This window comes from Galeopterus variegatus, unplaced genomic scaffold, assembly GCF_000696425.1.
Source record: "Galeopterus variegatus unplaced genomic scaffold, G_variegatus-3.0.2 Scaffold12153, whole genome shotgun sequence".
Lineage (NCBI taxonomy): Eukaryota > Metazoa > Chordata > Mammalia > Dermoptera > Cynocephalidae > Galeopterus > Galeopterus variegatus.
The window spans coordinates 26,919-37,655 of NW_007738264.1; the positions used below are offsets into that span (position 1 = coordinate 26,919).

Consider the following 10,737-nt stretch of genomic DNA (forward strand, 5'->3'; position numbering starts at 1 on the left):
AATTTCAGTAGATTTGATATTGGGGAAGTTCACAATGAACTGATTAAGTAGGATGTGATAAGACTGGTCTCTTTCTGGGTACAGTTATTATGGCCATCACCAGAGGTTTCGGATCTCTTTCCTGAAAAATATTTTTCTTTTCATGTCTCCCTTATTAAAAAGAAGGCAATAATAGCAATCATTACGTCAATAAAGTTACTTGACAAAAATGTGAGGGAGATTTGTATTTAAAGGGATTATTATGGAGCACAAAATGAAGGGGGTAGGTTAGGAAGCTGTTACACTGACCTAAGCAAGAGATAGTGTGATTTTAAACTATTTGAGGCAGTGGGATGTACAAAGAATTTGAATACTTTAGATAAAGAAGTTGAATATACATAGCTTGACATTTGAATGGATACGGAGAGGGCAAGGAGTTGAAAGTACTCAGATAACTCAAATCCCCTAAATTTCTGTCTGCTGAACTCCACAAGATAAACTCTAAAGAACTACTAAAACACTAGGTTTTGAATTTCCAAAAAGTACTTACTTTACAAGGATTATTAAACAACTGATTTGAGTTTCAGGGCAAGGCAATAATTCAAATAATCCCTTACTTCTCAGAGGATGCAGATCTCAGAGAATGCGGTTTCTAGTGTTGTTTTGTTTCTTTTTAAAAGCTAAGTGCATACTTGGTGACTTTATTAATATTATTTGAAAAATTGTTTTATGTTGTTTTAGAGGAATTTTTACATTGTGAATTATGATTTTTAGCAAATTTTGGAACTAGCTTTACACCCGTTTGATTATCTATAATTTATAAAATTAGAAACTGGCATCAGGGGATGTGTTGGTGCAGGAGAAATGTATTGTCCAAAATTCTCTCTTTAAAACCTTTTTATTAAGGCATTATGTAAATGTGATAGTTGTTAAGTCTCTAATGCAAAAACAAGAAGCAGTATGAAAGCTAGGCCTTGGTATATGTAGAGAAAATAGTCATAGACCATGTCTTTTTTATGTCCACTCTCTCCAGACAGCAAAAAGTGTAGAACCTGTCATTCTGTACCTTTCCTCCCAGGATGGCTTCTCCAATATTAGACTTCACTACCTCTCTGCTGCCATTATCTCTCAATATGTTCACTGGACATACATGTATTTCTGCACCTCTGAGCTTTGGTCCTGCTTTTATCTGGCTTTGTGGGCCTCAGCATATCCTGTTCACTTCTCAGCCTTTAAGGTCAAACTGCTGCTCAATGGTAATGGCAGAATGAATGATTGCGGCAAAACCTAAACATCAGATTTCTAAAACTAAGTTCATCACCCAAATTATTAATTATTGTTGCTGTGAAAATTACATTGAGGTAATTAAACTTTAAGTGTTAGAGGGGCCCTTAGAGATGATCTAAAGATTTTAATGAAGAGCCAAGAAAGCTGAGGCCCAGAGAGATTAAAAGATTTGCCCAGGATCAAAATATTGATAATGGACTAGAATCTGGATTGTTTTATTCCCATTTCGGTGCACGTTTACTGAATCATATTGGACCTTTGACTTAAATATCATTCTAAAGGCATTTTGTTTGCCTATGTATGACAATGGATTTTTGCTTTGAATTTTAGAAAAATAATACATATTTTTTTACATAACTAAGTAGAAAGCACCAAACGCTACTAATTTTAGTTTTGATTAAATACTATAAGTATGTAGTTTTAGAAAAAAGCAAATAAAAGAATGTTGTGTTGTACATTACCTTTAAATATTTGACCACTATTTTGTAAGTTTATTTTATTTGTATTTTGGCATCTCATATGAAGGTCATTAACTAGTCACAATTCCCCTGTTTACTTAATATCATGAGGGAATTACTCCAATGCTGTTTCTTATTCTACAAAATAAGATAGTTAATCTGGAATGATAGCTTAAAATTCTTTCTAACTCTATATTTATCTGAATCAGAATAATCTAAAACTTGAATTTTAAAATGCTGTCTCATTCAAAGTACTTTTTTCCTAATGCATTTTGAGGTAAGTAGGATGTTTAAAGCATGTGTAACATATTGTGAAATTCTGTGTAAATATCAAATAATTTGAACTTTATTTTGGGTAATGCATTTTAAACCAACAAATTTAAAAGTATAATTGGAATTAATTATAATTTTTATAATGTCAGATTAGGTGAATGTATTTATGAAATATCCTTGAGATTGCTGTAGGTTTTAGAAAGCCTATTCACAGTAGAGTTTCAACCTGTATAGTAAAACAGAGTAAGGAAATAGGACTATACTGTTGAGGCCTCTTGAATATCTGAGCAAGATCTTCAGAACCTGACAATTAGAGATCCTCCTACAAATAGGTCATCTTATCTGATTACCTTATTAACTCTCAATGAAGTCAACCAGTTGACAAGTCCTACCCACTTACTTCCTTTTAGTGCTTCATTCTTAATATGAATAAATGTCCAACAGTTAATTCCAGCAATTGTCCAATAATTTAAGGAAAAACTTCAATGTGAGAAAATAACATGAAAAGAATAAACCAAAACAAGCAGTATAATTCAATCCAGAGGAAACTGACAATGAAAGTAGCCAGAAAATTAACATACGAAGAAAAAGAAAGGTTAGAGAATAACATATTATAATTAATATCCTTAAAGAGTAAAGAGAAAATATTGAGACCATTAAAAAAGAATAAGGTGCTACTTAAACGGTTTAAATTATAAAAAGGCAGAGCTTTCAAATTAAAAGGATGATAAATAATAATTGAATTAGAAACAAATAGAACTGAAGAACAGGTTGTGGAGAGCTCCTAAAAAATTGAACAAAAAGCAAAAAGAAAAAATCAAAAAGGCAGAATAAAACATGAGACTCAAGGTATGACCAGAAGGCCCATCTTATTGCAAATAAGAGTCCTTTAAAGGAAGAACCAAAAAAGTAGAGTGGATGAGAAATTATCAGAGAAAGAACTTCCTCAGAACTGAAGGATATGAGTTTGCACATTGAAAAACACCGCTGGATGTTCAGCACAATAAATGAAAAATACCTGTACAAAAGAAAATCATCACAAAATTTTAGTATACAGAGATAAAGAGAAGATTGTAAGAGCTTCCTGAGTGCAAGAAATGTGGATAGTTCACATTGAAAGGAGTAGAATGGCATTGGACTACTACAGTTTTTCCAATTGTGGAACAGTTTCTTCAAAATTAAAGGGAAACAATTTCTTTATGTAGAATTTTATATCCACCCAAATTGGGTTTGATGATGAAATAGAGAGAGTACTACCCCCCAACCCAAAAAAATTCTTTCTATGGGCTGTTTCTTAGGAAACTACTAGAGCTTGTTATCCATCTAGATAATTAAATAAATCAAGAAAGAGAATGACATAGATGACTGAAAACAGAATTCTCTCAAGGAGAGGGATAAAGAAAATTACCAGCATGGCTACCTTTCAGCAAGCCAAGAGAGAACCTTCAGGAAAGAGCTGTCCAGGAAACAAAGGAAATTGAAATGTTTTTTGAGCATATAGAAATAATATTGATATGCAGGTGGCAGTCGTTTTGGAAGAGTAGATAAAAAGTGTACATAGAAAACTAGGTGAAGCATAATGCTCTCTCCTCCACTCAGTGCACTCACAGGAGAGGCTATTATGCCTGGATCCCAGCATCCTGAAGCCTGGGCTTATGGTGGCTGTAACTGTTCTGCAGTATGGGAAGCCAACCCTAGTCCTGCTGAATTGATGTACCCCCTAGTCCATGGTCAAAGATGACAGGCAGACCCTCATCAGGCAGACCACACCCCTTCCCTCCCCCTGCCCTCAGTCCCACCAGCTGACTGAGTTAGTTGTGTGTGCCTGAACCTCCAAGTCAGAAAAACAGCTCATGATTCTCTACCCCAATGAATATGCCCTCAGGTGGGGGGAAGTCAAGTGTATCTGCCACTCTCAGAGAATCAGTCAGGCAGTTCTGTCCTGAACAGTCCGGTCTAGCAGCCTTGCCAACAGTCCCAGAAGCAGCCTCTCACTGCAGTACTGCCTAGCAGCCCTACCCACTGCCCACAGGCAGCTGGACAGTCCACTTCATTGCAGGTGTGCCTAGTGGTTCCACTCACTGCCCAAAAGCAGCTGGGTGGGTTACTTTACTGCAGGCCCGCCTAGAGGCCCCATCTACCACACAGAAAGTGGCTAGATGGGCCCCCCCATTGCAGCCCCACCTAGTGGCTTCACCCACTTCCTGAGAAGTGGCTCAGTAACTCTGCCCTTGCCAGTAAAGTTCCCAAGTCAGAGAAGAAAACGCAGCTTCGCAGCCACCACCATTACCACTATCTGGCCCCAAGCACTATCATCACTACCATCCTTCTCCCTGCACAGCAGCCATCCTGCTGCACACTGACAGACAGCCAGGTTGCCACCGGCTCCACCTCACCCAGATCCAGGTGTTCCTGCCTTTTAGCAGGCAGGAGGAAAGAAAAGAGAGAGAAACTCTGCCTGCAGGAAAGAGGAAAGAAAAACTCTGCCCAGGGTTGTACATTCAAGCTGAGGAGCTTTAGTACACCCCAGTGCACCTATTAATGTCAAAAGACACTAAGGTCAAAAGAACAGGGTACCACAAGCCTACCTCAGCCAAGGAGCAACAGGCCACCCATGCACTTCTCCCAAGAGTTCATTATCTCACCCACACTCTCAGTGACCTAACACAGTGTCACTCCAACAAGGAAACACTGAGTGTCTTAGTGCCTAGTCCATGGAGGCACTTACATTTTACTTCAGTGTTGAATATGGTTAAAGTAACTACACAGAGACTACACATTGCATCTTCTTGGGATCAAAACTAAAACACCCTACCCAATGGTCCATATAAAACACATCTACAGGAGGGAATCTATCTCCTCAAAAGGCACTCCAGAGTAATAGAAGTAGCAACTGCTCCACCAGATGACCAAACATCAATGTAGGGATACTAGAAATACAAAAAAAATAAGGGAATACAATAATTCACAAGTACCAGATCCCAAACAGCAGGAAACCTTTGAAATGACTGAAAAGGAATTTTAAGCAACAATCTTAAAGAAGTGCAATGAGATTTTAAAAGGCTCAGATGACACAAAGAAATGAGAAAAAAAATCCAGGCTGTGAAGGAGGAAATTTACAAAGAGATAGATACCTTTAAAAATTAGGTATCTATCAAAAGTCCTGGAAATTAAGGGTTCATTCAGTGAAATAAAAAATACAACCAAGATCTTAAGAAGCAGGCTAGAGCAAGCAGAAGAAAGAATTTCTAGTCTCAAAGACAATCTTTTTGAAATAACCCAGGCAAAAAAAAAGAATTTTTTAAAAAATGGAGTAAATCTAGAGAGCTATCAGACCACCTTAGGCATACAAACATCCAAATCATAGGTGTTCCTGAAGGGGAAGAAGAAGGAAAAGGCATTGAAAACCTATTCAATGAACTAATAGTGGAAAACCTTCTAAGGATTAGGAGAAGTACAGACTTCCTTATCCAACAGGCTCGAAGATCCCGAGATTCATTCTAAAACGTCCTCTCCAAGACACATTCTAATCAAACTGTCAAAAGTCAAACACAAAGAGAATCCTAAAACATCAAGAGAAAAGCATCACCTATAAGGGAGTTCAGATGGGAATAAGACTAACAGCAGATTTCTCAGCAGGAACCTTACAAGCCAGAAGAGAATGGGATGATATATTCAAAGTACTAAAAGAAAAAAACTGCCAGCCAAGAACACTATACCCAACAACACTATCCATCAGAAATGAAGGAGAAATAGTCTATTTCCTAGACAAACAAATACTATGGGAGTTCACCACCACATGATCAGCCCTAGAAAAAATACTCAAGGGAATCCTGCATCTGGAATCCAAAAAACAATAATCATCACCATGAATGCTCAAGAAAGAGCAAAACCTACTGGTAGAGCAGATATGCAAACAAAAAGAGAAAGAAAGTATGTCTTACCACGTTAGAGAAAATAACAAACATCAAAGACAAACAATAAAAGGGAAAGAAAGGAACAACAGTTAATCAAAACAACCATATGAAAATCAGTAACTTTCCAGAAGTAAGACAATACCTTTCATTAACAACCTTAAATGTAAATGGATTGAATTCCTCACTCAAAAATTATAGACTGGCTGAATGGATTAAAAAACAAGACCCAACTATATGCTGTCTACAGTAGACTCACCTCACTTAGAAAGACTCACACAGACTACTAGTGAAGGTATGGAAAAAGAATACCACACAAATTGAAACTAAAAATGAGCAGCATAGCTGTTTTTATATCCGACAAAATAGACTTCAAATCAAGGACTATAGAAAGGGACAAAGAGGTCATTATATAATGATAGAGGGATCTATCCAGCAAGAGGATGTAACAATTATAAATATATAATCACTCAACATAGGAGCACCCAGTGTTATAAACACTACTACACCTAAAAAAAGAGATATATCACAACACAGTAATAGTTGGGGACCATATCACTCCTCTCTTAACATTCAGCAGATCTTCTAGGCAACAAATCAACAGAGAAACACAGGATTTAAGCTACACTTTATACCAACTGGACATGGCAGACGTCTACTGAACACTTCCTCCAACAAATGTAGGAAATACATTCTTCTCATCAGCACATGGAATATTCTCCAGGATAGACCACATGTTAGTCTGATTTTAGTAATTTGAGTCTTCCCTCTCTTTTTCTTGGTCAACCTAGCTAACAGTTTCCATTTTTTAAATTTTTGGATTTATTGATTTTTCTCTTCTGTTTTTCTATTCTCTATGTAATTTATTTCTGCTCTAGTCTTTATTACTTATTACTGGGGTTAGTTGACTCTTAATTTTCTAGTTTCTTAAGGCAAAAGGTTAGGTTATTGTCTTGAAATCTTTCTTTTTAAAAAAGGCATTTACAACTATCAATTTCTAAGTGCTGCGTTAGCTGAATTTCATAAATTTTGGTGTATTCTGTTTCTGTTTTCATTCATTTTTAAAGCATTTTCTAATTTCTTTTATGATACCTTATTGGACTCATTTCTTATTTAGGAATGTGTTATTTAATTTTCACATATCTGTGAATTTCCATGTGCATTTGAGAAGAATTATTTTGTGCCTTTTTTGGTTGGAGTTTTGTATAGATGTTCATCAAGTCTAATTGATTTACAGCGCTGTTCATGCCTTCTCTTTCCCTGTTGCTGTTCTGCTTAGTTATCATATCTATTATTAAAAGTGGAATAGTGAAGTCTCCAAATACTATTGTTGAATTATATTTTTGTCGTTTCAGTTCTATGAGTTTTTGCTTCATGTTTTTTGGGACTTTGCTGTTAGGTGCTTATGTTTCTAATAGTTATGTGTTTCTGGTGGATTGACCCTTTATTATTATTTCTAGTAAAAATTTCTTCATCTCTAGTAAAAATTTTCATATTAATATTTATTCCTTGATATTAGTTTATCTTCTGCAGCTCTCTTTTGGTTACTGTTTCCAAGGCATAGTTTTTTCATCCTTCTACTTTCAATTTATTTGTCTTTGAATCTATAGTGTATCTCTTATACAATATATACAGTTGCTTCTTGAACAGCACAGGCATTAGGGTTGCAGACCCCCACGTACAGTCAGAAATTCTCATATAACTGCTGAATTCCCAGAAACTTAATTACTTCACTACTACTTAAGTAGGTTGCACACTTTCCCCCTGGGTATTGACTGTACTGCAGTGACCGCCCCAAGCCCCCCAGGGGATGCAAGGAATGCCATGAACTACTAATTGCCTACTAATAATAGCCTACCTAAGGGTAGGCTATTTAACTGTTTGTTAGGTTTGTTATTCAGTCATGACATACAGGTAACCAAAACTTTTTCAATATATTTATTGAAAAAAATCCACATATAAGTGGACCAGTGCAGTTCAAACCCGTGTCGTTGAGAGTTTGCTGTAGTGAGATCCTGTTTTTAATTCATTCTGCCAATATCTGTCTTTCCATTGCAGAATTTATCCATTTTCATTTAAGGTAATCACTGATAAGGTAGGAATTACATATTCCATTTTGCTATTCACCTTTCGTGTGTCTTAAGCCTTTCACTCCCCCCATTTCTTTATCATTGCTTTCTTTTGTGTTTGATGAATATTTTTCAGCATACCATTTTAATTACCTTGCTGTGTTTTTTAATATATGTTTTAGAGTTGTTATCTTAATGGTTGCCCTGGTGATTATAACTAACATCTTAACCTAAAACAATTTAATTTAGATTAATACTGATTTAATTTCAATACAAAAAGTTTGCTCCAGTATACTTCCATTCACCCACCCTCTAATTTGTACTATTATTATCATACATATTAGATTGTATTCATTATAAACCCATCAGCATAGTTTTAAATTATGCATTTGTCTATTAAATCAGATAGGATGAAAGAGTTACATGAAAAATGTTTATATTGTCTTTTATATTTATCTATGTAGTGACCTTTACTGTACTCTTTATGTGTTTGCATAGATTACAGTTACTGACTAGTATCTTTCATTTCAGCCTGAAGTACTCTATTTCTTGTGCAGAATTGCTAGTGACATATTCTTTCAGCTTTGTTTTTCTGGGGTATCTTGATTTCTCCTTCCTTTTTGACAAATAGTTTTGCTGGATGTAAGTTTCTTGGTTGACAGTCTTTTTCTTTTAGCTCTGAATATGTCATCCCATAGCCTTTTGGTTTTCGTGGTTTCTGATGAGATGTCAGCTCTTAATCTTATTCTAGATATCTTGTATATGATAAGTCTGTTTTTTCTTGCTAATTTCAAGATTATCTCTTTGTCTTTGCCTTTAACATTTTGACCGTGATGTATTTGGCTGTGTATCACTTCGAGTTCATACAACTTGAATTTGTTGAGCTTCTTGGATGTTCAGATTATTCTTTTTTCAGTTACACGTGGGAACTTTTTAGCCAGAAAAAATTTTTTTCTCTCTCTCACCTCTCTTTCTGGGACTCTTGTTATGCATGTGTTGGGATGCTGGATGGTGTCCCACAACTATATGAGGCTTTGTTAATATTTCTTTTTTTTTTTTTTTCCTTTTTTTGTCTTGCGGATAATCTCAATTGACCTGTCTTTAGATCATTGTCTTCAAGTTCATTGAGTCTTCTTTCTGCCAACTCAAATATTCTGTTGAAACCTTACTGTGAATTGGGGCATAGCCAGACGTTAGAGGAGTTGGTCGCCCCCGCCGCCCCCCGCGGCGGCCAGGCCCACGGCGTGAGACCGTGGCAGTACACCACGGCGCAGACGCGAGCGGGCGGAGCAGGGGCGCGCAGGCGCTTTTGGCGTTGGTGGAGAAGACCTTCGGCAGCGCCCGGGCAGAGCAGACGCTGACCCTGTGACTGGAGCTATGTGTAACACACCGACTTACTGTGACCTAGGAAAGGCTGCCAAGGATGTCTTCAAGAAAGGATATGGGTTTGGCATGGTCAAAATAGATCTGAGAACCAAGTCTTGTAGTGGAGTGGAATTTTCTACGTCTGGTCATGCTTACACTGATACAGGGAAAGCATCGGGCAACCTAGCGACCAAATATAAGATCTTTAACTGTGTACTTACCTTCACCCAAAAATGGAACACAGAGAATACTCTTGGGACAGAAATCTCTTGGGAGAGTAAGTTGGCCGAAGGGTTGAAACTGACTCTTGATACCATATTTGTACTGAATACAGGAAAGAAGAGTGGGAAATTGAAAGCCTCCTATAAAAGGGATTGTTTCAGTCTTGGCAGTAACGTTGATATAGATTTTGCAGGACCACAATCTGTGATTGGGCTGTGTTGGCCTTTGAAGGTTGGCTTGCAGGATATCAGATGAGTTTTGACACGGCCAAATCCAAACTGTCACGGAATAATTTTGCCCGGGGTTACAAAGCTGCAGACTTCCAGCTGCACACTCATGTGAACGATGGCACTGAATTTGGAGGTTCTATCTACCAGAAGGTGCATGAGAAGATTGAAACGTCAATAAACCTTGCTTGGACAGCTGGCAGTAACAACACCTGTTTTGGCATTGCTGCTAAATACAAGCTGGACTGTAGAACTTCTCTATCTGCTAAAGTAAATAATGCCAGCCTGATTGGACTGGGTTATACTCAGACCCTTCCGCCAGGAGTCAAACTGACCTTATCAGCTTTAATTGATGGAAAGAACTTCAGTGCAGGAGATCACAAAGTTGGGTTGGGATTTGAACTGGAGGCTTAATGTGGTTTTGAGTAAAGCATCAGGTTTGTCCCTGGAAGTGAAGAGAAATGAACCGTTTTAGCCTTAAAATTCTGTGAAATTTCAAGTGTGAACTTTTTATTCTTCCAAAGAATTGTAATCCTCCCCACACTGAAATCTAGAGATTTGCAAGTCCATCCTAAGGGAGGTACTTGAAGGCATGCCTGGAAGTTGTCATGTTTGTGCCACACTTCAGTTCAGTTCTGCAGTGTTAATTTAAATGTGTTCCTCAGCAACAATGTAATGTCATGTTAAAGGAAACAACCCGACCCTCCAGTTGTACATCAAATCCTGGATGTACCACACCACTTTTTTCATGACCTTTTAATATATTGGTCTCTGTGCTGTAGTGGAATCCTTGGTTATACATCAGAGTAAAATAAAATAAACCCATCACATTTGGAACATAAAAAAAAAAGAAAAAGAAAGAAAGAAAAGAAAGAAAGAAAGAAAGGAAGGGAGGGAGGGAGGGAGGGAGGGAGGGAGGAAGGAAGGAAAGAAAGAAAGAAAC

At 37.2% G+C, this 10,737-nt stretch overlaps 1 pseudogene; it reads left to right on the plus strand.

Moving 5' to 3' along the window:
* Positions 1-9,353: 9,353 nt before the first annotated feature.
* Positions 9,354-10,235, plus strand: LOC103610961 (annotated as a pseudogene).
* Positions 10,236-10,737: the final 502 nt, after the last annotated feature.